Raw genomic sequence first — 26,009 nt, 5'->3', positions numbered from 1 at the left:
TGAGCACTCACGGATTCAGAGAGGTGAATGTAGTCCATCTGTAGGGAAGCTGGAACTCTGGAAAGCATCTCAAAACTGGAATTGGGTGTGTCTCCCTTCTTCCTCCAGCTGTAGGTCAGATGTCCTTAAGGTTCAGGAAATACAGGTCCAGTGTTTTACTCCAGCTGTTTCAGATGGTCTCCTGTGGGCCCAGTGCCCATTTTTTCTCTGCTCCATGCATCTCATCAACCATTCCAGAAGTCAGCACACCTCGTTCTCTTCCTGCAAGAAAACACAGAACATGCCCTCGACCCCCAAGTAATTATGGGGTCTGGTGCCCTGTATACATCTCTCCATTTGACCTGAGCAAAATTTGCTCAAGTTCCTTCATGCCAGAATCTGTCTGCATCAGATTGCTCCCTGGCATCCATATTTAAAAAGTTTAAGATAAACAGTGCATTCTTTAACGCACCATGTGGAGACTAGGGGCACAGCTCCCCTCTTTTTATCTTAGAAGCTGTGTTTTTAGGGCAATATGGGCCCAGTCTCTTATTCTTTATCCTTGGGAATATATAAGGAATACATGCTTTGATCAATTTTCCATAAACACAAAGTTGCTGGAAAGCTTTGCTAGAATATCCAGACCCATTATCTGTTTTTATAACGTTTGGCATTCCCATGTAAGCAAAACATCTTAAACAGTGACTTATAATGTGTCTGGTGGCTTTTCCTGTTTGTGGAGTGGCCACTAAGAAACCTAAATACATGTGAATTGCCACGTGCACATTTGTAACTTGCCAAACTCTGTGATGTGAGTCACATCCATTCTGCCATAAATGGTTGAGGAGCAGGCCTTGAGGATTCATCCTTAAATTATCCATAGCCATATTGTGGACATATTCCACATTGTTTGATGATTTGACCAGCAGTCTCTCTGGTTAAGCCAAATTTCTTTCTTAGGCTTTTGCTATTTAGATGAAGAAAGTTACAAGCATGTCGAGCTTTTTTCTATTTGAGGCAAATCAACCAATTTTGCTAATCAGTTAATTCATTCCCTTTGGCTAGTAATCAGGGAAAGGCCTATTTAATAGGTTCCCAGTGTGACCCATAAACACAATAATTCTCTTAGGTGAATAACATTTTGAATTTGCTCAAATCAATCTAATATTGGATCCTATGTATGGAATTGTCTCTATTACCTCAAAAGCCTTAAAGACATAGTGACTGTCAGTATACAAATTAAATGAATTATTTACCAGGATCTGCAAGACCATTGCAACAGCTTGCAGTTTGATTAGTCGAGCTGAAGCCAGAGCGGTCTGCTTTATCTATTCCTTTCTATTAATAACCTATGCAAATGACTCTCTCAATAGAACCATTGGTAAAAACTAACATAACATATTTTTATAGGACTGTTTTTTACAATTTTGGAAATACAAAAGTGTTGAGGGCCAAAGAGAATATCGAGCAAGATCTTGCACAGCCACCCGCTCTGAACTGATCTAACCACAAGATGTTCTATTTTAGATATGTTGCTCAAAACATGTTTTACAGGATGTTCCTTTACTTCTCGGAATCGGCTGCGGTTGACCGGTCACAAGGACATGGGCCAAGGCCAACCTTATCTGCACTTCCTCTTAAAATTTTCCATTCCTCCTACCCTCCTACCCTGCCCCAAGCAAAATCCCCTACATATAAGCAAGCTTTACCCTTCAATAAACAAGACCTTGACGCGACACAGACTGACTCTGTCCTTCTTTATGTGCTTGGTCTTCTACCCCTCTCACCCCTATTGATTCCTAGGTGATACCTCCTCATGACCCATCAATTACCTGGCCTGCTGGATGGGTCACAAAAGGATGCATTAGTGTAAATTTTAACAGTCCATGAGCTAAAACATGATTATCAATTCTTCCTGAAAACTGAGCAAAGACAATTGCCCATGACTCATTGTTCTGAAATAACCAATTAAACTGTTGCTTAGAGTAGGGGACATGTATCATACTTGTTTCTCTCCTAAAATACTTCTTAGAAACTATATGTCATTTCTGTACCATGTGGGATAGTGCTTTAAAATAAGGGTTTAAAATATTTAGGCTGGTGCAACCATAGTAATGGTTCCTTCTGCCATAGAACAGAAGTTGGACTATGCTTTGTGGGGAGCACATAAGTTTCCCATGGTTTTGCATAGTCAATATATCTGATGATGCTGAATCACCTCCTCTAATGATAGAACTTGTCTACCTTCTTAGTTAGCTGTTTGGGTACATCTGGATCATTATCTCCTTATAGAATCTTACTTAAAGGATTTAAATCATCATTAGATATCCCAAAAAAGGTACTTAACCAATGAATATTTTATAAAAATTTCTAAAATACTCATTTAAAGATTTTTAAACCATCTTTTCCAATTGCTATCTATTAAGCCTTAATTTCTTTAGAATACAACATGTCCTTTGAAATTTTTCAGATTTATTTATAGTTTCTGAGTAGCCTTCTCTAATCTAACCTTCGAAGCTGACAAGCTGATAAGACCTCATTTGCATCTTAGCTGACATGCCTTAATTTGCATTTGTAAAGGCACATTTAGGCTGTGAATCTAACCAGATGGCTCTCTCCTGAGTCTTTTCACAAATCCTTTTTAAAATCATGTATCAACTTTTATTTTCTAGATTTCCTTTTTTAACCATAAAAATTTAGTAAGACCTGTATCCTCTCATCTGCCAAATTTTACAGAATCATCCATAGATTCCTCATGTCTCTAAGCTAACACTATAGGCTTTTGCTATCTTCTTAATTGACAATCTCCTAGGGCTCAAATCATTAATTTTTCCTGTTAAGACATTGACTGACTGACTGGATGCTCTTTTTGACCATATTAAAGTGATTTTTATGTTTTTTAAACAATATCCGAGGCAATGTAAATACCTCTCTAATCATATCCTAGGCAATTTAGTCATTTTCATTCATCTGCATTCATAAATTCACAATCACATCATGCATCCATGTGTGGCCACACTGTTCATTCATAACTTGCATACGTCTCACATTTATCCTTTTGCCTAGGTTATGATCAGTTTGTTGAAAAGAAAATCCCTAATTGAAATTTCTAATCCTTGAAATAAGAGCATCCAAAATTTGAACAATTCTAAGCTTAAATATGTTGCCCTTTCTTCTCTATAAGTCTCAAAACCAATTTCTGTCTGGCTGTATCAATAGCATTTATATACATTGACTAGCCATCAGCCATGGTGGCATCTCCCAAGTCTATAAATTGCCATGAGGAGGCAGGCTGTCCGCCGCCCCATCAGCCATTTTGTCTAGCCTGCTGCAGATGCCTGCACGAGGTGGCACCAAGCCACTGGCTAAGGGCTAGCAGACCGAAGTCGCTGCCACTGCTGACCTTGGCCTTAGCTCGACTATGCCCTCTGGGACACTGAAAAAATCTGTGACTGTATTTTGGGCACAAGTCTGATCCCTTATTTTCTCTTTTGATGGGACTCTGTCTGACCTGGTGCTCTTCCTGAACATGTCCAAAGCAACCTCTAGAAGGATCTGTGTATTTCTTCCTCCCTATGCCTTGCTTTCTGTGTAGGAATAACTTATTTTTAACTGAATTTCCTATAAGGCAGCCACCATCGCTAATCCTTGAGTGTAAGCTAGGTCCACATCTGAAATATTCTCAATGAACTCACCACGTCAGTCCTCTTCCTGTGAGGCCTTAGCGTGGTCTGGCATACAGTACCAGCATTCTCATAAGCTAGCTGTTTCATAATCAAAGTTCCAACACCTGTGTCTCTAACTTTTTTGTATAATGTCCATACAGGCCTAGAAATCAATTCTGAACTAACTTCCTAGGTCCCTGCCTGCTCTCTATAACAAATATTCTCCTCCTGACTGGCAGGCCATGGTTACCTTTGGTCAATTTCCTAGGGGTGACGCTTCTACAGCAATATTCCCTATCAGCCTCTGTTGGTCCATACTGAACACAAGCCAGTTTTAGTTCCTAGAGCTGTTTGAATGGTATTGGCACATGTATCCTGCTATGTTCCCCTGAGCCGCTGTCTCTGATCCAAGGAAACCTGTAAATTTCTTATCTCCTGTAAGTAATTTTGCTCAAATTTCCAAGTCTCTTAGCTCTAGCTGAATTTTACCATTGAGTATTTGCCTTTCTGTATTCCAAGCTTAAAATGTAGGTGGTGAAGACTCCATCTTGGTAATTATTAACTCTCTCTCCCTGCTCATCCCAACCATTTGTCCTGTATATTCTTTACCATCCAGCTGCCCCTAAGTAGGCTCGGAGTTTTCTGTTCTCCATTACATTACTAGATATCTCCTGAGGGCCTGCGCGTATGCAAGGCCGCATTTATGTCTTCCCAAGCCCCTGCGCAACTCGAAATGCTGCATCATGGTGGCGCCATTTTGTCGTGACTGGGCTTGTCTCAGCTTTAACCCATGACAGCCATGAGGTTCGGCCTGAGTGGGGGTGTGTGGACCTGGAAGATCCCAGCAACCCAACGGCAATAAAGAGCAAACACAGGCATCTTGTCATCTTCAGAGAGCTCTCAGTTCCATGTTGTAGAACTAGAGTCATTTCTTTATTAGCCATCTTTTCTGGTGTTTCTTAGTCAACCTGCCAATACCACGAGGGAACCATTTCTCTCTTTGTTCCCTCTCTGCTCTCTGGTCGCTCGCCCCTAACTCCTAACCTCCTGTCCTCACAAGTTACTCACAAACCTCTGCCCAGGTGAGGGCCTATTCAGATGCTTAGGCTCACAGAGATGCAAATAGGAGGCATATTACCCTGAGGCCATGGTAAACAACAGTAGCCCTACTGGCATTAACAATACAATAGTAGGCCGGAGCTTTCCAGTGCTCCATGTTTAGTGAGACCAAAGGCTGGATCTCAAAAATATTCCATAGTGGAAATACTTTGGTCCCCCATGTTTCTTTCCATTCAGTTTAATGTTGACTGTTGGTTTGGTGTATATTGCTTTTATCATGTTTACATATGTTGTCATTCCTTTTCTCTGAAATATCTTTATCATGAAGGGATGTTGGATTTTTTCAAAGGCTTTTTCAGCATCTAGTGATATGATCATGTGGTTTTTCTTTTTCAGTTTGTTTATATGGTGCATTACATTGATGGATTTTCTTATGCTGAACCATCCTTGCATCCCTGGGATGAAGCCTACTTGATCATGGTGGATGATTTTTCTGATTCATTCTTGGATTCAATTCTACAATATTTTCTTGAGTATTTTTGAATCGATGTTCATGAGGGATATTGCTCTGTAGTTCTCTTTTTTAGTTGTATCTTTGTGTGGCTTGGGTATCAAAGTGAATGTACCCTCATAAAAAGAGTTTGACAATGTCCCTTCTGCTTCCATTGTGTAGATCAATTTGAGGAGTACTAGTATAAGCTGTTGTTTAATTTCTGGTAGAATTCTGCAGTGAAGTCATCTGGCCCTGGGCTTTTTTTTTTTTGGTTGGAAGGCTTTTGATGACCTCTTCTATTTCATTATGTGTTATTGTTTGTTTTATACTGCTTATCTGTTCTTGGTTTATTTTTTTCAGTGATATCTATCCACGAAACTGTCCATTTCCTTTAGATTTTCAAATTTTGTCAAGTATAGGTTTTCAAAGTATGACCTGATGATTCTCTGGATTTCCTTGGTGTCTGTTGTTATATCCCCCTTTTCATTTCTAATTTTGTTAATTAGCATGCTTTCTCTCTGCCTTTTGTTTACTTTGGATAGAGGTCTGTCTATCTTGTTGATCTTCTCAAAGAACCAACTCTTTGTTTCATTGATTCTTTCTAATGTTTTCCTACTTTCTACTTTATTGATTTCAGCCCTGTTTGATTATTTCCTGGTGTCTACTCCTCTGTGGTGAGTTTGCATCTTTTTGCTCTAAAGCTTTCAGTTTTCTGTCAATTCTCTAGTGTGACATTTCTCCAGTTTCTTCATGTGGCCACTTAGTGCTAAAACTTTCCTCTTAGCTCTACTTTCGAGTGTTCCATAAGTTTGGATATGTTTTGCTGTATTCTCATTAAATTCTAGGAAGACTTTAATTTCTTCCTCAACCCAGGAATGGTGCAATTGGATATTATTCAATTTCCACGAGTTTGTTGGTTTTCTGCAATTCGTATTGCTGTTGAATCCTAACTTTAAATCATGGTGATCTAATAAGATACAAGAGTTATTTCAATTCTTTTGTATCTGTGGAGGTTTGCTTTGTTGCTAACTATGTGGTCAATTTTAGAGAAGGTTCCATGTGGCGCTGAGAAGAAGGTATATTCTTTTGTATTTGGATGGAATGTTCTGCAGATATCTATCAAATCCAGTTAGGTGGTAACTTCTGTTAGATTCTTTGTTTCTTTGCTAAGTTTCTGTCTGGTGGTCCTTGTTGAGGGCCAAAGAGAATCTTGAGCAAGATTTTGCACAGCCACCTGCTCTGGCCTGTTCTAACCACAAGATGTTCTTTTTAGATAAGCTGTTCAAAACATGTTTTACAGGATGTTCCTTTACTTCTCGGAATCTGCTGCAGCTGGTCGGTCATAGGGACATGGGCCTAGGCCAACCTTATCTTCACTTCCTCTTAAAATTTTCCATTCTTCCTACCCTCCTACCCCACCCCAAGCAAAATCCCCTGCATATAAGCAAGCTTTACCCTTCAATAAACGAGACCTTGATGCGATTCAGACTGACTCTGTCTTTCTTTATGCGCTTGGTCTCCTACCCTTCTCTCCCCCATTGACCCCTAGGCGATACCTCCTCATGACCCACCAATTACCTGGTCTGCTGGACGGGTCAAGTGGCGCCCAACGTGGGGCTCGAGGCACGGTGGTTGCCAGACAGCACCAAAAGAAGAGGAGGCTAGCCGACCCAAGGTAGAGACACCCTGTATCACTTGTGCACTGCCGCGTCTTGAGGTAAGTACTGCTGTCCAATTATAGTCATGGGCAAGACGGTCTCTAAAGAGGCCCTCTTTATTAAAGAGATAAAGAGTAAGGGATAAGCGTTAAAAAGAAAGACTTATTAAAATTCTTCTGTTTTGTGGAGGAAAAATGTCCCTGGTTAGTCATTCATGGACCAGGTATTCACCCACTAAGTTGGAATAAAGTGGGGAAAGATATTAACGGCCTCCTCAAGAAGGGAGAAGAGATACCAGAATCATTTTTCAGTTTTTATGGGGTTATTAGAGACATTCTTAAGAAATGTCTTAAAGGACATTTCTTGACTGAACTCTCTGAGAATTATGAGGAAGTAAAAATCCATAATAAGACGGAGGACAAGGGCGCTCACCCAGAGTCACATACTCCTTCCCTTATAGATGAAGAAATTTCAGAAAACAATTTAGATCCCCCAATAAAGACAAAATTGTTGTATCCTATTATTCATAAAGAAAGAGCAGAAGATTGGCTGGACCCCGCAGAAGAGGCAGATTTAGAGGAAGAGGCTGCTAAATATGAAAGTGAAAGATATGATCCCCCGATCGTGGCTCCTGTCGAACAGGTTCCCAAAAGAAATAGGGTTAAGAGACTCAGTTGGCACCAGCCACCCCCATATGTCCCTCCCGAGATCCCCACTGCCCCTCCCTTTGCCACTCACCCTGGGTCCCAGGCATTGTCCTCTCCCTTGGTGGAGAATCTCCTTGCCACTAAACGCTCCCTGTCCTCCCAGATTTCACAGTTAAAAGATGTAATCACCCTTCAAAAGGAGTTAAAAGATCTTTCTGACCAAGTTCAAACATTGCGAGCTGACTTGATGGACCCCCCTCAATAGCCTGCCACCCAGAGAAAAATTCAAAGAACCCCACACCGGTAAAAGGGTGGTGACCTATCTCCTTCTCTTTCCCTGTCATAACTAGATCTGGGGGCCAAAGACAGGACCACGCTGGTCAGGCTGATTCATCTGCCCCGGATACCGAGACACCTGACAATGAGAGCCCACCTAGGTCTGATGAGGAAATTGAAGAAATAGAACAAAACATGACTGAGGCTTCAGGGTCACGTAGAGTCAAGACCCTTAAGATAAAACATTTAAAAGAATTACATTCAGCAGTAAAAACTATGGCCCTGCGGCCCCGTTCACCATTTCCATTTTGGAGAGTTTGGGCCAAGGGGGGCACCGTCTCCCCACTGAATGGACAAAAAATTGCCCAATCAGTGCTGTCCTGCTGCCAGTTTTTGACTTGGAAGGCGGAACTCCTAGAGAGGTTAGAGACACAAGTCACAGTAAATAAACAAAATACTGCAACAGCCTCATGGACCTTAGACAAACTGACAGGCCGAGGGAAATACGCCGCCGAAGGCACACAGCAAACTTTCCCCATGGGGCTGTTAAGTCAAGCCACCCAGGCTGCTCTAGCGGCCTGGCAGGCCATTCCCCCAGCGGGTTACATCAGCGCCTCTCTTTCTAAAATCATCCAAGGGGCAAGTGAACCTTATGCTCAGTTTGTAGCCAGACTTTTGGAGGCTGCTGAAAGAATACTAGGGGAAAACGGTACTAATGATATTATAATTAAACAACTTGCCTTTGAAAATGCCAATTCTGCCTGCAAGGCTGCCTTGAGAGGAAAAATAAAGACAACAGACCTCCATGGCATGATTAGGATCTGTAATGATGTTGATTCTTTCAAACATAAACTTTCAAAGTCCATCAGTCTAGCCATAGGGGCCATGCTGCACCCAGTGGCCAATAAGTTAAACACCTCAAGAACCTGTTTCAAATGTGGTGAGCTGGGGCACTTTGCCTGTAACTGCCCAGCCAGCACAAGCCCTAACCCAATGACTAATGAGACCAAGCCTATGCCCATGTTGTAGGAGAGGATGCCATTGGGTTAAGGACTGCCGCTCCAAATTTGATGCCATGGGTCAACCGCTGTCTGTGGTCCCGGGAAATGGGCAGGGGGCCCCAGTGCGGGGGCCCTCCCTCCCAACGACCTTACCAGGCACAGATGGGATCCAACAACCCGTTTACCAATGCCCAAACAATGTCGGGCAATTTGACTCATCCTGCTCGGGATTGTATAGAGCAACCCCAGGCAGTGAAGGATTGGACCTCTGTTCCTCCACCACCAGGATTATAACTCCTGAGGAAGGAAGAGTTATCCTAGAGACTGGGGTCTATGCCACACCTACAGGTATGGTTTTCATGATCATTGGACGCACATCGAGCTCATTACGAGGGCTCTCTATACTCCCTACCTTAGTGGATGGTGACTATCAAGGGGAGATAAAAATTTTAGCCTCTGCTTCAGACGGACCCATTATCATCCCACAGGGCCAGCGCGTAGCACAGGCCCTCCCTCTCCCCATAATTGGAGACTTTCCATCCAAGGATCGGCCTCGCAGACAGTCCCGGCTCTTCTGATATATATTGGATACAACAATTAACTTTAAAAAGGCCCACCTTACGGCTATGGCTGAATGGGAAGCCTTTCCTTGGCTTACTGGACACAGAGGCGGATTCCACAGTCCTATCCAGGGCACAGTGGCCCCAAAATTGGCCATTAGATGTGACTACCATTCATTTAAAGGGAATAGGACAGACTCAAAATACTCTCCAGAGTTCCAAACTATTACAATGGAAGGACGAGGAAGGCAATACCGGAACAGTAAAGCCTTTCGTGGTGGATGGCCTCCCGGTCAATCTCTGGGGGCGAGACATAATGACTCAGATGGGAATCATCATGATGAGCCCCAATGATACAGTCACCAGAATGATGTTAAAGACAGGGTTTCTGCCGGGAAAGGGCCTGGGAAAGGAGGAACAAGGACAAACGCAACCCATCTTAACTAAACAGAAATTAGATAGAAAAGGATTGGGCGCAGGCCCCATCACCTTTTTTCCTGAGAATCACTGCCCCTCCTGCACTCCACGCTGATAAGATTACCTGGAAATCAGATGATCCAGTGTGGACAGACCAGTGGTCCTTATCGGGGGAGAAAGTCCAGGCAGCCCTCCTGTTGGTGCAGGAACAGATAGACCAGGGGCACCTTGAGCCATCTACCTCCCCCTGGAATATGCCTCTATTTGTAATTAAAAAGAAATCAGGAAAATGGAGGCTCCTTAAAGACCTTAGAGAGGTTAATAAGACCATGATGCCTATGGGAGCCCTACAACCAGGAATGCCCACACCTGTGGCTATCCCTAGAGGATATGCCAAGGTTACTATAGATATTAAAGACTGCTTTTTTTCTCTATTCCCCTTCATAAAGATGATTGCAAGAGATTTGCCTTCTCTATTCCTATTGTTAATCAGGTAGGCCCCAATCCCAGATTTCAATGGAGAGTTTTGCCCCAAGGTATGGCTACCCTCTGCCCACCCTCTGCCAAAAGTATGTTGCTCAGACAATTGACCCTTTCAGAATTAGGTTTCCTGGGGCCTATATAATTCATTATATGGATGATATTTTGATAGCTGCCAAACCCACTGAGGAAACATATATGATAGCCATGCTGATGGTTCAGGCCTTACAGGAGAGAGGGTTTTGTATTTCCCCTGATAAGATTCAAACAAGATTCCCCTTTTTGTTTTTGGGGTTTGAGCTTTGCCCAGAACTTCTACACACACAAAAACTTCAACGAAAAAGAGGTTCATTGTGCACCCTCAATGACTTCCAAAAACTTTTGGGAGACATTCAATGGCTGCGCCCTTACTTACAGTTAACTAAAGGAGACATTCGCCCTCTTGAAGATGTATTAAAGGGGGACACTGACCCTCTCTCCCCTAGATTACTTACCCCTGAGGCATTACAAGCCCTTGAGAGGGTGGAGGCCGCCATTATGTCCCAACATATTGGATATTTTTCTCCCACCCAGCCCCTACATTTAATAGTGTTTTCCACAGAGTTTTCTCCCACAGCCTTGCTTTGGCAGGACCCTGTTCCCCTGCTCTGGATACATCTCCCTGGTGCTAAGAGAAAGGTGCTCCCTACCTATCCCCTTTTGGTTTGTCAACTGATAATATTAGGCTTAAAAACTTCTACCAGATATTTTGGAAAAGAAGCTGAAATGGTTGTACAGCCTTATGATAAAAACAATTTAGACAGGCTGGCCTGCCATCACCCCAACTGGGCCATCCTCACTTGCTCCTATATGGGGAAATTTGATACCCAGCTACCAAGCAATAAGTTGCTCCAATTTTTCTCCTGCACCCCCTTTGTTTTCCTCCGAAATACAAAATTGGAAACTATCCCAGGTGCCCATACGGTCTTCATAGATGGCTCAAAAAATGGACGAGCTGCCTATGTTTTCGGGGGTACTGAAGTTGTCTTTACTTTAGTACACCCTTTACCTCAGCACAATTGGTTGAGCTTTATGCCACTTTGATGGTATTAAAGAAATTTGCCCATTGTCCACTCAATTTATATTCTGATAGCCGCTATGTGGTGGGGGCCTTACAAATATTAGAAATGGCACCTACAATTCAGCCTCAAACCTCTACCTTTAAGATGTTTTCAGAAATACAAAAGCTAATATGCCAGAGGGCTTTTTCCTTTTTTATTGGCCATATTCGTTCCCATACGGGCTTACCTGGACCACTAGCACTGGGAAATGAACTAGCAGATGCCGCTACCCGAGCCCCACAAGTTCTGTTCTCTGAACAGAATGGGGTGGCAACTGCACAGGAGGCCCATCGGCTCCATCATCTCAATGCCCAGACTTTAAGACAAAAGTTTTCCATCACCAGGGATCAGGTCAGAGAAATTGTTAAATCCTGCAAAAATTGCCTGATATATTTACCAGAGCCTCACATAGGGGTAAATCCCAGAGGTCTAATTCCTGGTCAACTTTGGCAAATGGATGTTACACATGTCCCTGCTTTTGGACAGCTCAAATTTATTCATGTCACTATCGATATTTATAGTGGGTTCATTTCTGCCTCTGCCCATACTGGAGAGGCTGCCATAAAGATGTTACAAGCCATTTGTTACATACATTTGCCATATTAGGACAGCCTGTTTCTATAAAAACAGATAATGGCCCGGGATATACCAGCACAAAGTTTAAACAGTTCTGTTTACAATTGGGAATTAAACATGTTACCGGGATTCCTTACAATCCCCAAGGGCAAGGCATGGTGGACGGGCCCATCAAACCTTAAAAAACACCATTAATAAGCTAAAGTCACAAGAAACTTTGTTTCCCCATAAAGGCAATCAAAAACTTATTCTTGCTCACACCCTTTTTGTTTTAAATTTTTTAACCCTTGACGAGCAGGGAAGATCTGCAGCGGATAGACATTGGCACCCAGAGACTTGTCAGGGATATGCAAAAGCTCTATGGAAAGATCCCATTACGGGAGTCTGGAATGGACCCGACCCCATTTTAATTTGGGGTAAAGGCTCAGCTTGCATTTATAATTCTAAAGAAAATGGAGCCCGCTGGCTACTGACAAGATTAGTTAAACCCTTTTCTACACATGACACTTGATATGATGGGAGTCCAGGGGCCTCCCTGAGACAAATTCCTTTTCTTTTACAGATGCCAACTCGAGAAAAGGAAAATAGATGGCTGGAGATTATGTTCCAGATTATCTGCTCCATGCTCATGACCGCTGTCGCCGCTGGAAGCCAGCCGCACACGCCTAACCCCCAGAAATGGGCCATCATTAACCTCTCCACCGGGGGTGTTGCCGTATCTAAAACCTCCGCAGACTTTCCTTTTGGAAAATGGTTCCAAGATCTATATGTAGACCTTTGTGATATAGTAGATAGATGGACCAACCCGTCTGAATGGGGATGTAATTCTGCTTGGAATAAGGCAGAGACTAGAAAGACCCGTTTTTACGTCTGCCCTGGACACTCTCCCAGCCGTTACCTAACTGCTCAATGTGATGGACCCCAGGATGGCTACTGTGCCGCCTGGAGTTGTGTTAGCACTGGACATATCTGGTGGACAGCCACTGTGACTACTGACTTTATCAAAGTCAAACCCTACAATCGTAGTCTCCCAGGCACCTCTCGCTGAGCAAATAACCAGCCATGCGGCTTTATCCCATTGGCTGTATTCCACAGAAGGAGGGCGATGTAATTTGCTAAAAATTTCCTTTACAGAACTGGGAAAACAACAAACAGATTGGACAGGAGGAAAAATCTGGGGCCTCTGCCTTTATGTGTCCGGAACGGACCCCGCTACCGCCTTTATGATTCAACTACAAAGGGATGATCCCCCTTCAAAACCTGTAGGCCCAAATCAGGTCCTCCCTGATCAAGGGACAAAGGCTCTACCTAAGCCAGCTCAAACTCATCAGGCTGACTACTTTATCTCCTGCCCAGCTGTCCACTCCCATTACCCCATCGGTTGGTCCGGCCCTGGGAACCATAGATAGGTTGTTTAGTTTGGTACAAGGAGCCTACCTGGCCCTGAATGTGTCCAGTCCGAACTCCACATGGGATTGCTGGCTATGCCTGTCCGCTGAACCCCCCTATTATGAAGGGATTGCCTTTATGGCCAATACATCCAATATCACCTCCCCATCGGCGAGGTGCAGGGCTGTCCCCCACCAACTTACCCTGCCCAGAGTTTCAGGACAAGGGCTTTGTTTAGGAAAGGTGCCCTCCAGTTACTCTCAGTTTTGCAATAAAACTATAGTTCCCCATAAAGAAACTTACTATCTTGAGGCATCCAATGGAACCTATTGGTCTTGCAATACAGGCTTAACGCCCTGCATATTTGCTTCAGGCTTTAATGTTTCACATGAATATTGCATTTTGGTGCAGCTTTGGCCCCAAATTAAATATTATTCAGGGGAGATCCTGGTCTCACAGGCACAGCACAGAGTCATGAGAGAGCCTGTCTCCATGACCATTGCCCTTATGCTAGGGATCCGGTGGCATTGTTGCTGGCATAGGAACCGGCAAATCAATCAGCTACTGCAATTACAAATGGCCATGACCACGGATCTTGAGGCTATAGAAAGATCCATCACTGCTTTAGAAAAATCTCTAACCTCTCTATCCGAGGTGGTTTTACAAAATAGAAGAGGGCTGGACCTCCTATTCCTTAAGGAAGGTGGCCTTTGCGCCGCTTTAAGGGAAGAATGTTGTTTCTATGCTGACCATACTGGTATTGTTAAGGAATCAATGGAGATCCTGAGAGACAGATTGGCGAAACGAAATAGAGATTTTGAAAGCCAAAAAGGATGGTTCTCAAACTGACTACAAGGATCCCCCTGGCTGTCTACCCTGCTCCCTACCCTTGTAGCCCCCCGATTGTCTTTCTTCTTCTTCTTTCCTTTGGCCCATGGGCCTTTCAACGACTCACCCAGCTTATAAAAAGACAGATTGATTCAGCCCTACATAGAAATATTTCAGTCCATTACTGTAAATTAGCTGTTGATGGAGAACTTGGGGAAGAACAAAGGTCACAACAAGAGCCCAGATCTGGTGACCAAAGGCTCAAATTCAATAACCTTCATCCTTAAAAGCTGGTCAAATGGTGAGAGAGTGCTCAATGATGGGAATACGTGTAGGTCCTGGGGCAGGAAGCAACAACGTACAGTGGTCGTCAAGACCGGCTCAACATGGCACGTTGCCTGACCATGGATGCAGCCTACACAGCCTAAGACAGAGGCTATCTCTGACGAAAGCTTTAGAACCCCTCTCATTTTTAAGTATAGAGGGGGGAATTGTTGAGGGCCAAAGAGAATCTCGAGCAAGATCTTGCACAGCCACCTGCTCTGGCCTGTTCTAACCACAAGATGTTCTTTTTAGATAAGCTGTTCAAAACATGTTTTACAGGATGTTCCTTTACTTCTCGGAATCGGCTGCGGCTGGTCGGTCATAGGGACATGGGCCTAGGCCAACCTTATCTTCACTTCCTCTTAAAATTTTCCATTCCTCCTACCCTCCTACCCCACCCCGACAAAATCCCCTACATATAAGCAAGCTTTACCCTTCAATAAACGAGACCTTGACGCGATTCAGACTGACTCTGTCTTTCTTTATGCGCTTGGTCTCCTACCCTTCTCACCCCCATTGACCCCTAGGCAATACCTCCTCGTGACCCACCAATTACCTGGCCTGCTGGACGGGTCAGGTCCTGTCTAATGGTGAAAGGGAGGTGATGAAGTCTCCTACTATAAGTGTGTGTGGTTTTATATGTGGTTTGAGCTTTGGCAATATTTCTTTTACCAATGTGGGTGCCTTCTTAGAATGTTCAGGATTGAGACTTCATCTTGATGGACTTTTCCTGAGATGAGTATGAAATTCCCTTCTTCGTATTTCTGTAGTGCTGGATTTGCAGATATGTATTGTTTAATTCTAGTTTTGTCATGGAATATCTTGTTTTCTCCATCTATAGTTATTGAAAATTTTGCTTTTTATAGTGGTCTCAGTTGGCATCCATGCTCCCTTAGTGTTTGTAGGATATTTATCCAGGACATTCTGGCTTTCAAAATTTTCATTGAGAATTCGTATGTGATTCTGATAGGGTTTCTTTATATTTTACTTGGTCTTTTTCCTTTGCTGCTCTTAATATTTTCTCTTTACTCTTTAGGTTTGGCGCTTGATTATTATGTGTGAAGGGACCAGCTTCCCTTTCGGCAGCCATAACAGCCGAACACGTGCTTGCCATAAACTTGCATTGGTTACTTAGAAGTCAGATGCCTACTTCGTGACAAGGAAACAATCAGAAGTTAGTCACTAGAAAGTCAGATGCCTGTCTCATGACAAGGAACCAATTAGAAGTTAGCAGGTGGCGCTATGCTTTACGACCCTGGGTGTGCTTTACAGACAAAAGTACATCAATGACAGAGAGCATAGTAACCACCCTGGGAGGGCCTATGGGCCATAACAACCAGTTGACCAATCAACACAGGGCAAACCCTCCAAGCCTGGAGGCACACCAATCCTGAGCCTGTGCATACCCCTAGACACTCCCCTTACGCTGCTTCGAACTGTCTTTGCTAGCCATCCGACATGGTGGGTGGATCAAAGACCCGAGCTAACATGGGGTTAGCTCGTTAAACTACAATAAAGCCTCATGCAATTTGCATCAAGCTTTCACCTCCATTCTGTGTTTGGGGTGGCCTCGGTCCTGGGCTAAGATTCTGTAAGCCTGGGCTTTCCGAAGGTCTTACATGTGTAGAGGGGACTTCTTTTGTGGTCCAATCTGTTTGGTGTTCTGCAAGCTTCTTGTGTTTTCATAGGCATATCTGTTGCCAAGTATTAGAGAATAAGTCTCAGTGCCCAAAAGAAGGGCTGTCTTCTGGGGGTGACCTTAGTAAGACTGGCAGCATCCTGGACAGGAGTTGTTCAGAGAAGAGGACAGATGAAGGAAGAGCTCTTTCCTAGGACCACCACATCTAGAAAACAGCTGTACCCAGGGATCCACATGTGCAGATACTTGTGTTTATTGTGTACAAAGTTCATCCCACTTCTAACACTAGATATAGTGGGAAATTACCAATGCAGAGTCAGGTAGAAATATAAGGGTATTTAATAGGGAAAAGCCTTACTTACAGAGTGACCTAGCCAGCCGGTGGGTCAGCAGTCTGTACAGCAAGAACCAAGTGAAAACAAAAGAGCAAACACAGTCACATACGTCACTCTGACCACACCCTCACAAGCGTGGTCAGACATACCTGTAGCCAGCCCCTAAGTAAGCATGGCTACAGCTTAACCTACACATATCCTTCTGTTGGTTGGGAAAGTTGTCTTCTATGATTTTGTTGTATATGTTTTCTGTACCTTTGAGCTGTATTTCTTCACCTTCTTGGATACCTATTATTCTTAGGTTCGGTCTTTTCACAGTGCCCCATATTTCCTGGATATTTTGTGTTAGGGATTTGTTGAATTTGAGATTTTCTTTGGTGGGTGACTGTATATCCTCTAGCAAGTCTTCAACAACTGAGAATCTCTTTCATATCTTGAATTCTATTGTGTATACTCATGTCTTTAGTTCCTCATTGTTTATCCAGCCTTTCTATTTCTAGTATCCCCTCATTCTGTGTTTTATTTTTTTATTTTTTTCTATTTCAGCTTTCATGCCTTGAACTGTTTGGAGTTCTTCCTTCACTTGTTTGGTTTCTTTTTCTTGGCTTTCTTTAGATTCTTGAGAGATTTGTTTACTTCTTGAAATTTTTGGTTTGTCCTTTCCTCCATTTCTTGTAAATATTGCTTGTTTTTCTTCCATGTCTTTAAGGAATTTTCTTGTTTCCTCTTTAAATGTCTCTATCATCTTCCTAAGATAATTTTTGAGGTCCATCTCTTCTTCATCCTCTGTGTTGGGCTTTTCAGATCTTGCTTGTGTGGAGTCCCTAGATTCTGGTGGTATCATATTGATCTTTATGTTGTTGAGTGTGTTTTTACTGCCTTCTTCCCATCCCTTCTTCTAGTGAGTGCAGGTGGGGTCTCTCTCTCTCTCTGGTGGTAGGTGGAGGGTTCAGCCTCTGGTAGCAGCCAGATGGCAGAGGGTGGTGGGTGGACAATTGTGAGGTGTGTCTGGACTCAGCATGGGCCTTCTCAGTCTGGGCTGGTCCACTGTTTCCCAGGTGGGCTCAGGCAGAAGTGAGCAGGGGTTGATGGGGGAGGTTGGGGAGCACAGCAGTGCCCAGACTCACCTGAGGCTCGGTCACCACCTGCAGGATAGAGGGCTGAGTGTGTCAGGGGTGAGGTGTTTCCAAACTCCTAGAGTCTCAAAGAATCTTGTAAAAGAAGGTGAGGAACCAGACTCACATTTATTTAAAAAAATTTGAAGGATACAATCTTCTAGAATGAGGTCGTCGTTTCATAGAAAAGACAATGGTAAGTTTCAAAGGCAACTTTAAACTTTTTAAAGGAGGTATAGAATATTTTTTCTGATGCTCCAAGTGGAATACAGTTATGATATGCAACACTAAAACATTTTATGTCATTTTCTGATATCATTTGATCCAAACTTCATATTTCAATCAGTTTTTTTTTAATCTTTCTAGGAAAAAAAAAAAAAACAGTTCCCATCAATAGTGGGAAAGCATATTCAGCCAAAGAGATGGCAAGGAAACAGCACTTCTGTTGTTACATGTATGACTGGTATACTGTGACCAGCTATTGATACTCTAGTGTAGCCCAGACTGGTTCAATTCAATGTACTGTTATAGTACTAAACAAGATGCCATTTTCTGAAATGTTCCAAGTGTAATACAGCATATTTAAACAAGAATACTGGCTTTTATTTTCTTCCCTAACTCTCTTTTTACAACATTTTAGTAACTTGTTTAGGTAATGAGTGCACAAAGAATTTTTTAAAACATTGAAATGCAAAATATGGACAATAAATTTGTCATTTATGTTGTTAGGCAGCTAGCAGCTAGCCAATCATCAATGTCAGGACACCATATAAATACAAGCACCTATGATAGTAAAATTTCTATCATTGTAATAAAATATGTCAGATAGATTGTTAGAAAGAAAGTTGACTTAAGCTCATATATCTAAATTTCAGGACATGTGCTCTGGATTCCTCTAATTTGAAGTAAGTGGCAAGGGTCCACAAAGAATGGTGTGAAATACATGACAATGGGTAAGATTTTTTTTTTTAAGATTTTATTTATCTATTATGTATACAACATTCTGCTTCCATATATATCTGCACACCAGAAGAGGGCACCAGATCTCATTGTAGATGGTTGTGAGCCACCATGTGGTTGTTGGGAATTGAACTCAGGACCTCTGGTAGAGCAGATGGTGCTCTTAACCTCTGAGCCATCTCTTCAGCCCAATGGGGAAGATTTTTAACTTATTGGTAGTAGAAAACTAAAGTGAGGAGTTGGAAGGGCAACATACCTAAATCAATGAATATTTTATGGTGGAAGGACAACAACACAACGGAATGTCTTGGCTTCCTTCCAATAAACAATCTATTGTTTATGCCATTACATAATAAAGACAGCATTCAGAGCCCATGCATTCAACAAGGGAGTCTTTGCATGACAATCAAGAGGAGGTGGGATGTTTGATTGAGTAAGAGTACTTACTAAGCAGGCATTACACCTGAATTCAAATAACCAGTATCCATATAAATCAATCATGGCTTTGTGTGCCAGTAAGCCTAGGGCTGTGGGAGACTGAGTCAGAAGAATTACTGCAGTTTGCTTGTTGCCATCCTGTCTCCAGCTTCAGTGAAGCACATTGTCTCAAGATGAAAGAAGGGAGAGAGATCAGAACACACAGACACTCTCCATCTTCTTCTGACTTACAAAGATGGGGGGGGAGTGGGGGATGGGCGGTGTATGTGTGTGTGTATATGTGTGTGTGTACAGAGCCGGTATTCACACTAACACATACATTCACACTAACACACACACACACACATACACATACACACGCACACACAAACAGCTGATGTAACAAGATTGTAACATCCAATATAATAAGAGTTTTGTTGTCAATATTTTGTTACAGCAATAATTCACAATATTAAAAGTTGTCAAGATTTTTCAGTTGTTGAAATGTTAATGTTAATAAAATACGCACAAATGCTTTTAATATAGGAAAATCTAATTTACATGTAGCTTATAATTAACATAGAAATTCTATTCATGTTTTTGGTTCTTTTTATTTTGTTTTTGAGACAGGGTCTCACTATGTAATCTGGCCTTCCTGGAACTATGTAGACCTTGATGTTTTCAAACTCAGAAATCATCTTTCATGCCCCTCCTAAGTACCCAAATTAAAGGTGTGTTCAGCCATGTTCAGATAACATTTCATCTTTAAAGTGACATTAATTTGGAGATGTGTAAATAGCACAACTCATAAAAATAGTAACTTTCTATTACAATTATTGATAGTTCCAATATTTGTCTGTTTAAAAAAATCCTGAACTTTGTTTTGAAGTTATTTTTTTCATACTAATTATGAAATTATGATCTCTTAACATTACTTTATTATCTTTTGAAAGACCCTCGGATTGAACAGTTTCCACAAATCCTACGGTCCCTCCAAAAACACTCAATGTCCAGTCCAGCTGATGCAAAAACAAGAGTTAAGTTTATTATGGGACATTTGCGAAAACGGGCCTCCCAGTCCGACAGACAAAGGAAAAGCCTTGTTCCTCTAAAGCAGGCTTCTTTTATAGGAGAAAAACCATAGGCTTTTAGGGGTTTGGGTATGTGACCAGAGTCACAGATCCTTTGGAAATCTCTTATCTTTGGGGCTGGATGGTCTCCTGACTCAGTGGGATAGTCTGTTCTTATCTTCATTACCCCAGGGCAGGGTGGCCCTCTAGGAATTCTTGGTATTTAGTTAGGTTGTCTTGTGGCCTTGTAAGGGAGTTATTGCTGCCAGCTGGGAAATTCCAGGGACTCGGGTCATTGTGACCTTGATTAGGTTTCTAAGTCAGGTCTCCCTGTTCTTAGGGTGAGAGGTGTGTTTTTCTTCTAAGTCTCCTTATTTTATTTCTTTGTTAATTCTTAAGTCCTTCACTTTTTCATTTTTTTCTAGAAATTCTGCTCTTAATGCACAGATGCTGATGTAGCTCAGTGACTGGCTGTTCTGAGGTCCCGGGTCACATTCATAGCTCACTGTAATAGACACTGATTCACTTTTGTTCTTATTTTATTTTTCATTTCACCCTGTGATTAATACAATCTTAAAAAAAAAAAAAAAAACAAGGAATTATAAAAGCTTTGCTAAGAAATCCATTCATGTTATCTGATCCAGGGAGGAAGGACAAAGGAAGATTGCATTAGATGAGATCAGGCACTGGAGATTTAGGAATGGAAGATAAAAGTGGTAACTGGCATGCATTTGAAACACTAGCACAATACAGAGGAGCCACTTGAACTGAAAAGTTAGTGTTCAACTTTGGAACCAGCACACACACAAAAGGGGTACTAGAGAAGGGAAAGGAATTAAAATAGTACTTAGATAAAAGTAAGTCTAAGAAAATGATTTCCTCATTCTCATTTAAACTTATACTAAATTAAAACTATTCCCCCAATGTATCACATTTCAAACTGAAATAATGTGGTGTGTGATTCTTCTTCGGAGGAATTCTTTATTATAATTTGCAATATAAATTATGGGAGACAAAATCAAAACTAAAGTCTCAAATAACCTAACTTTTACTTTTCTTTGCAAATAAAGTAAAAGATTTGTTTTGGTAATATACAATTTCTTTTTAATATCTCTATCAATAGGGTTAAAGGGAGACCCCTAGCGTATTCAAGTCTCCAAACACACATGTACTTGGACATGCAAACATGCTCAAATATATGTGAGCATATACACACATAACTCAGTATTCGGCTAGTTTTCTTATTTATTATATACATTTTCCCTGAGAGAAATTTTATAGTATTTTTTTCCTTTTTCCTTTCATATTCATAAAGTGACAGTTTAAAAATGAGATGCTTTTGAAGTGTCATCTGTATAGACAATTAAAAACAACTATCTTAAATGTGCTAAAAATGCTTTTGCAAACAGCCAAAAGATTAAGGGAATATTCTCTATTCTCCTTTTGGCAAAACCATGAGACACAGTATACAACTTAAAACTTTACTCTGAGAATTACTGTTAAACCTGGAGTTTTTGAGGAGAAATGACCAAGTCTGAGACTTTCCAGTCAGAGTACTCACTCAAGTACATTAAAAAGGGGGATCATAATAGAGTTTATGAATTTTTTTGTTTCAATAATATATATATAGTAAAAACATAAGTAAATGTTGAAAATATATAATCATGTATATTTACTCATATGAAGAAATATAAACAATTTGCAATGAAAAATTGCACACATTGCTGGATTCTCTAGCATGTAAATTTGGGGAAGGGCTAGTCCAACCAGTCTCTTCCTGGGGCTGAGCAGGATGGTGAGTCTCAGAGCCTTCCCTCTACTACTTACCAGGGAGAAAATACACACTTTTGGAGTGTGTGGGAGACTTGTGGAAGCAGGATCTCGATTTATTCCAAAAGGCAGGAATTTATATAGGATTGAGGTAGGGGATGGGAATCTTAGGATTCCTTAAGGTGTAAGATGACCTGAGAAGTAAGGGCCAATAATATTCAACAAAGCTGGCAAGCAGTGGGCAGTCTTACAATCAGGCCTTGCTGAGTCACCCCCACGTGGAGGTTACAGGCCAGAGACAGGTTGCCAAACTGTATCCAGGCTCAGGAGGTTACACTGGGCCTTACATCTGAGCCTTTTTAGGCCCAACAACACATGATACTTTTTAAAGAAAGAAATTTATGGTGCATTTGAACTTTGGAAGGTTAAAATATAAACACTACGTAGAAAGAGATATTTCTGATCACAATAAGATAAATGAATTCAAAATTAAACTAATAGTGAAAACCAGTGAATACATAGAACATGTTTTGATAAGTTAATAGAATAAAATCTAAGAAATTGAATATAAATGAACAAAGACAACCATTATCATCAAGAACTAAACAAGACCTCAAAAAAGCTTTCTGTCTCGTGGTCTCAGGTACTTTTCAATATTACTGGATATTTATCAAAGAGTTATGAAGTACATTTGAGATAAGAACCATCAGAGAGAGAACCTTGGGTTTTGAAAATTCATCCCAAGTTTAATTGCTTTCATCATTAAGGGAGTGAGAATTGACAGACAGGAAAGGACAAGAGGGTATACACTATGAACCTGTGTTGAGATGATAAGAAACAGTATTGAGGATGGAGAGTCCAATGTTCCACCTAAGCTAAGCATTGACTACATGCACCCCACTGGAGCAACATATGCTGACCAGCACAAGTCATTAACTTCACTAAGATAGTATACCACTTTATTTTAGCCCAGTTTTATTATTCTCTCAATGAATATTGTGGATGACAAAGTACTGTCAGGTTTCCAAAGGGTCAGTAAGTCTGACACAATATAAGAAACAGGAATGATATTTTGCCCAAGAATATTTAGGGTGTGTATGCTATACATTGTACCTGATAATGTTTATTGCAGACTTTTTTGGTTGTGGCTGTAAGTATGTGGAATGAGTACGTATGTGTGCCTGTGGTGCATACAGAATGTGCACATGTGTGAGTGCTTGTGTGTGTATTTATGGTGGGTATCATTGTAGGATTGTATGTGTGTCCTGGATATTTCATAAAGTCTCATGATTGTGTAGCAGTTTCTCAAACCTCTTGAGCCATCTCTCTAGCCATATGACTCTAAAATCATTTTAATTTCAAAATGGAAGAGAGAAAGTTTGTTACTTTAATCTACTGTAACCTTGTGGCATTCTAATAGCAACACAGAGAAAATGACATATCATTGATGTCAAAACTGGAGGGCCTTGGGCAGGGCTCAGCAAGCTGAAAAACACCGGCACTGACCATACAAAACAACTTCTATCCCCAGATCTCCCCTCCCCCTTTCCCTCTCCCCCCTTCCTCCCTCCCTCCCTCCCTCTCTCTCTCTCTCTCTCTCTCTCTCTCTCTCTCTCTCTCTCTCTCTCTCTCTCTCTCCTTCTGTGTGTGTCTTTCTCATGCATGCGAAGGAAAACTTAATTCGTCTTTTTACCTTACAAGATCATTTTTCTAGATAAATATCAATCCATGAACATAACTAAAACAAATATCCTGCTACTTACAAGTGCAATTGTTTTAATAAGATAAATAGTAATGAAATAAGATACTTCAACAGTGAAAATGTCAAAGAATTGCAGTAATAACATTAGAATATTTTTATTTCCAAACACTGCTAAGAAATTAGAGTATTTTTATTTCCCAACACTGCTAACAAATTAAAATGCTTTATTTCAAGGTATAATATTTCATCAGATTTGATTATTTTTATTTGGAATATATTTGGCATGATATTTAATATATGCATCTGCAAGATTCACTAATCTTTTAAGACTTAGTTTGCCAATATAGGGACAGTAGTTTCACTGTGAGGAAGTTTTTCTGTATGTTCTGACAACATAATTGCACTTATTTTGTAGAATTTTTAAACTGATGGAGAAAAGATCAAGAGAATGAATGAAGAATATTATCAGGTATTATTCCCATCTGATATGTGTAAACAAGGTGATCGCATGCACATGATAATAAACTTTATATATTAGAACTTATGACATTAGAAAATCTCTATAATGACAGATATCTCTTTAATACTTCAATTCATTTTATTCTAGTATAACTGTAAAGCAGCATCTAAGTGTAACAATATTATGCTTAAGTAAAAATTATTTTGCATCAATAACAGCAAAACTGCAAAACATAAATTCTCTTGCCTAATCAAATCAAATAGAAATCATAACCAAACACTGTATATTTGTTAATAATTATTTCTAAGCAAAGCTCAAGTAAACATTTATTTAAATTGCTAAAAGATTTTAGTTTTCTTTATTTTTAAGTGTGAGTTATTTCTCTTCTCCAACTCTCTCCATATCTCTGCAAACATATCTCCAGGCAAACTTCATGTCTGTCTTCATATTCACTTATTTTTGATATCCAGAAAATCCAGTGCTGTTCATATGTGCACTGTATATGTAAAATTTTAGATGATGTATAACTCTTAGATTATAGTTAATTGTATAAGTTTTCCAAACAATCATTAATACAGTAAGTGTGAAGTGTTTTCTCTTAAGACATATTGAATTTTATATCAGAATGTGAGGGAAAAGCTTGCTGGCAAGTTCATCTCATTCATGGAGTGGAGGTCATACAAGCGAGAGAGATACACAGGAGTTGGACTTACAGCTGGTTGTGTGTCACCATGTAGATGCTGAAAATAAAATCCTTTTCCTTTACAAAAGCAGCAAGCACTCTAAGCCATAATCAAATTACCCTAGTCCCTATAATAAGGACATTTTAACTAAAACACTATGACTTTCAGTGTTTAGATTCAAATGAAAAAAGATGATGAAAATCAATACCCCTTGGTCAGTTTTAAAAGGCAAACATTTTATTCAAACTTTTCCTTATATGCTCTAATTTAGTTTACCTTTTATTACTAAAAGGTAGAAAATTTAAGGTCACTATTATAAAGAGCAAGTTATAATATGAAGTTATTTGTCCTTTAATATGACTTTTAAATGAAATAGTGTAGAAACATTGAAATAAGCATGCATGAATGAAAGGGACATTCTAGCTTTATTTTTTGGAGTTTCTTGAGTGTCATTACTAAGAATCTTCTAGAAGTATCAGAAGCCATGGGAGTTTTAGCAGGTAACGAGTGTTTAGATGTCAACCCACAAGAGGGATGATTCTCTGATAGAGAAGAATCCCATCTGGGCAAGACCTGTGGAACCATAGACTCAGCCAGCTTTTGGGAACCTGTTCTCCATGGTGGATTACCTTGCCCAACCTTGGCAAAAGGGGAGGAGCTTGGTCCTGTCTCAACATGATGTGACATGCTTTGCTCAAGTCAGTGGGATGCCTGCCCTTGATGGAGGAGGCGTGGAAGGGGAGAGGAATGGTTGGGAAGTGGGGAGTTGCAACAAGTGGAATATTTACTTATGTTATTTAAATAAAATGAAATTTTTAAAAAAGAGCAAAAAAAGCAAGATAAAAAAGAATTACAGTGATTTCAATTTAAAAGCAACTGGCAAATTCATGTTGAAATTCAAAGTGAATGTCCTCTTTGATCTAAAAACGAATATATACAAAGAGAAGGAGGAATATAAGTACATTTATCCACACATGTACTAAGGTGTATTTAGTTTCAAAATTTCAAAAGAACTTTTTAATTGAAAGATACTTTTTTTTTTTCTGTTGCCAAAACTCATTTTGCCAAAGAAGAACCCCAAAGAGATAGGGTTGGGGAAGGGTTTTGCTTTCATCTTTACAGGAGAATAAAAGCATCCAGCTAAGGAAATGGGATACCACGGGACAAGTGCAACAACTGAAATAAACTAACGTCATTAAGTGAAAGGTCACAAGAAAAAGTAAATTGGCCAAGTGATTTACCCACCTCCAGCTGACCAGCCTGAAATCCTGCTCGGAGACCCAGACCAACGGTATCACCTCTGCCACCATCTTGCCTGAGTGGCTGCCCCTTCCTGCCATACAACCAGCATAGTCGGCTTGGGGCAGGACAGCTTGGGCAGGCTCTGCCTTCTTTCTTCAGCTGGC

The 26,009-nt window shown here is 40.9% G+C and overlaps 1 long non-coding RNA gene across 2 annotated transcripts; it reads right to left on the bottom strand.

The window, feature by feature from the left end:
• On the bottom strand, positions 1-26,009 carry LOC118238399. 2 transcript variants are annotated; one of them, XR_004768581.1, is made up of 4 exons: positions 25,849-26,009; positions 9,880-10,013; positions 6,775-6,968; positions 1-261 (listed from the first exon to the last, which is right to left on the bottom strand). It is a non-coding gene; the product is annotated as an uncharacterized LOC118238399 (long non-coding RNA). The 2 variants fall into 2 exon arrangements; XR_004768580.1 differs by lacking the exon at positions 1-261 and having other exon boundaries at positions 6,209-6,968.

Source organism: Cricetulus griseus, chromosome 2 (assembly GCF_003668045.3).
Source record: "Cricetulus griseus strain 17A/GY chromosome 2, alternate assembly CriGri-PICRH-1.0, whole genome shotgun sequence".
Classification (NCBI taxonomy): Eukaryota; Metazoa; Chordata; class Mammalia; order Rodentia; family Cricetidae; genus Cricetulus; species Cricetulus griseus.
The sequence above is the reverse complement of the archived record's forward strand: the minus strand, read 5'-3'. Positions and strand labels throughout refer to the sequence as shown.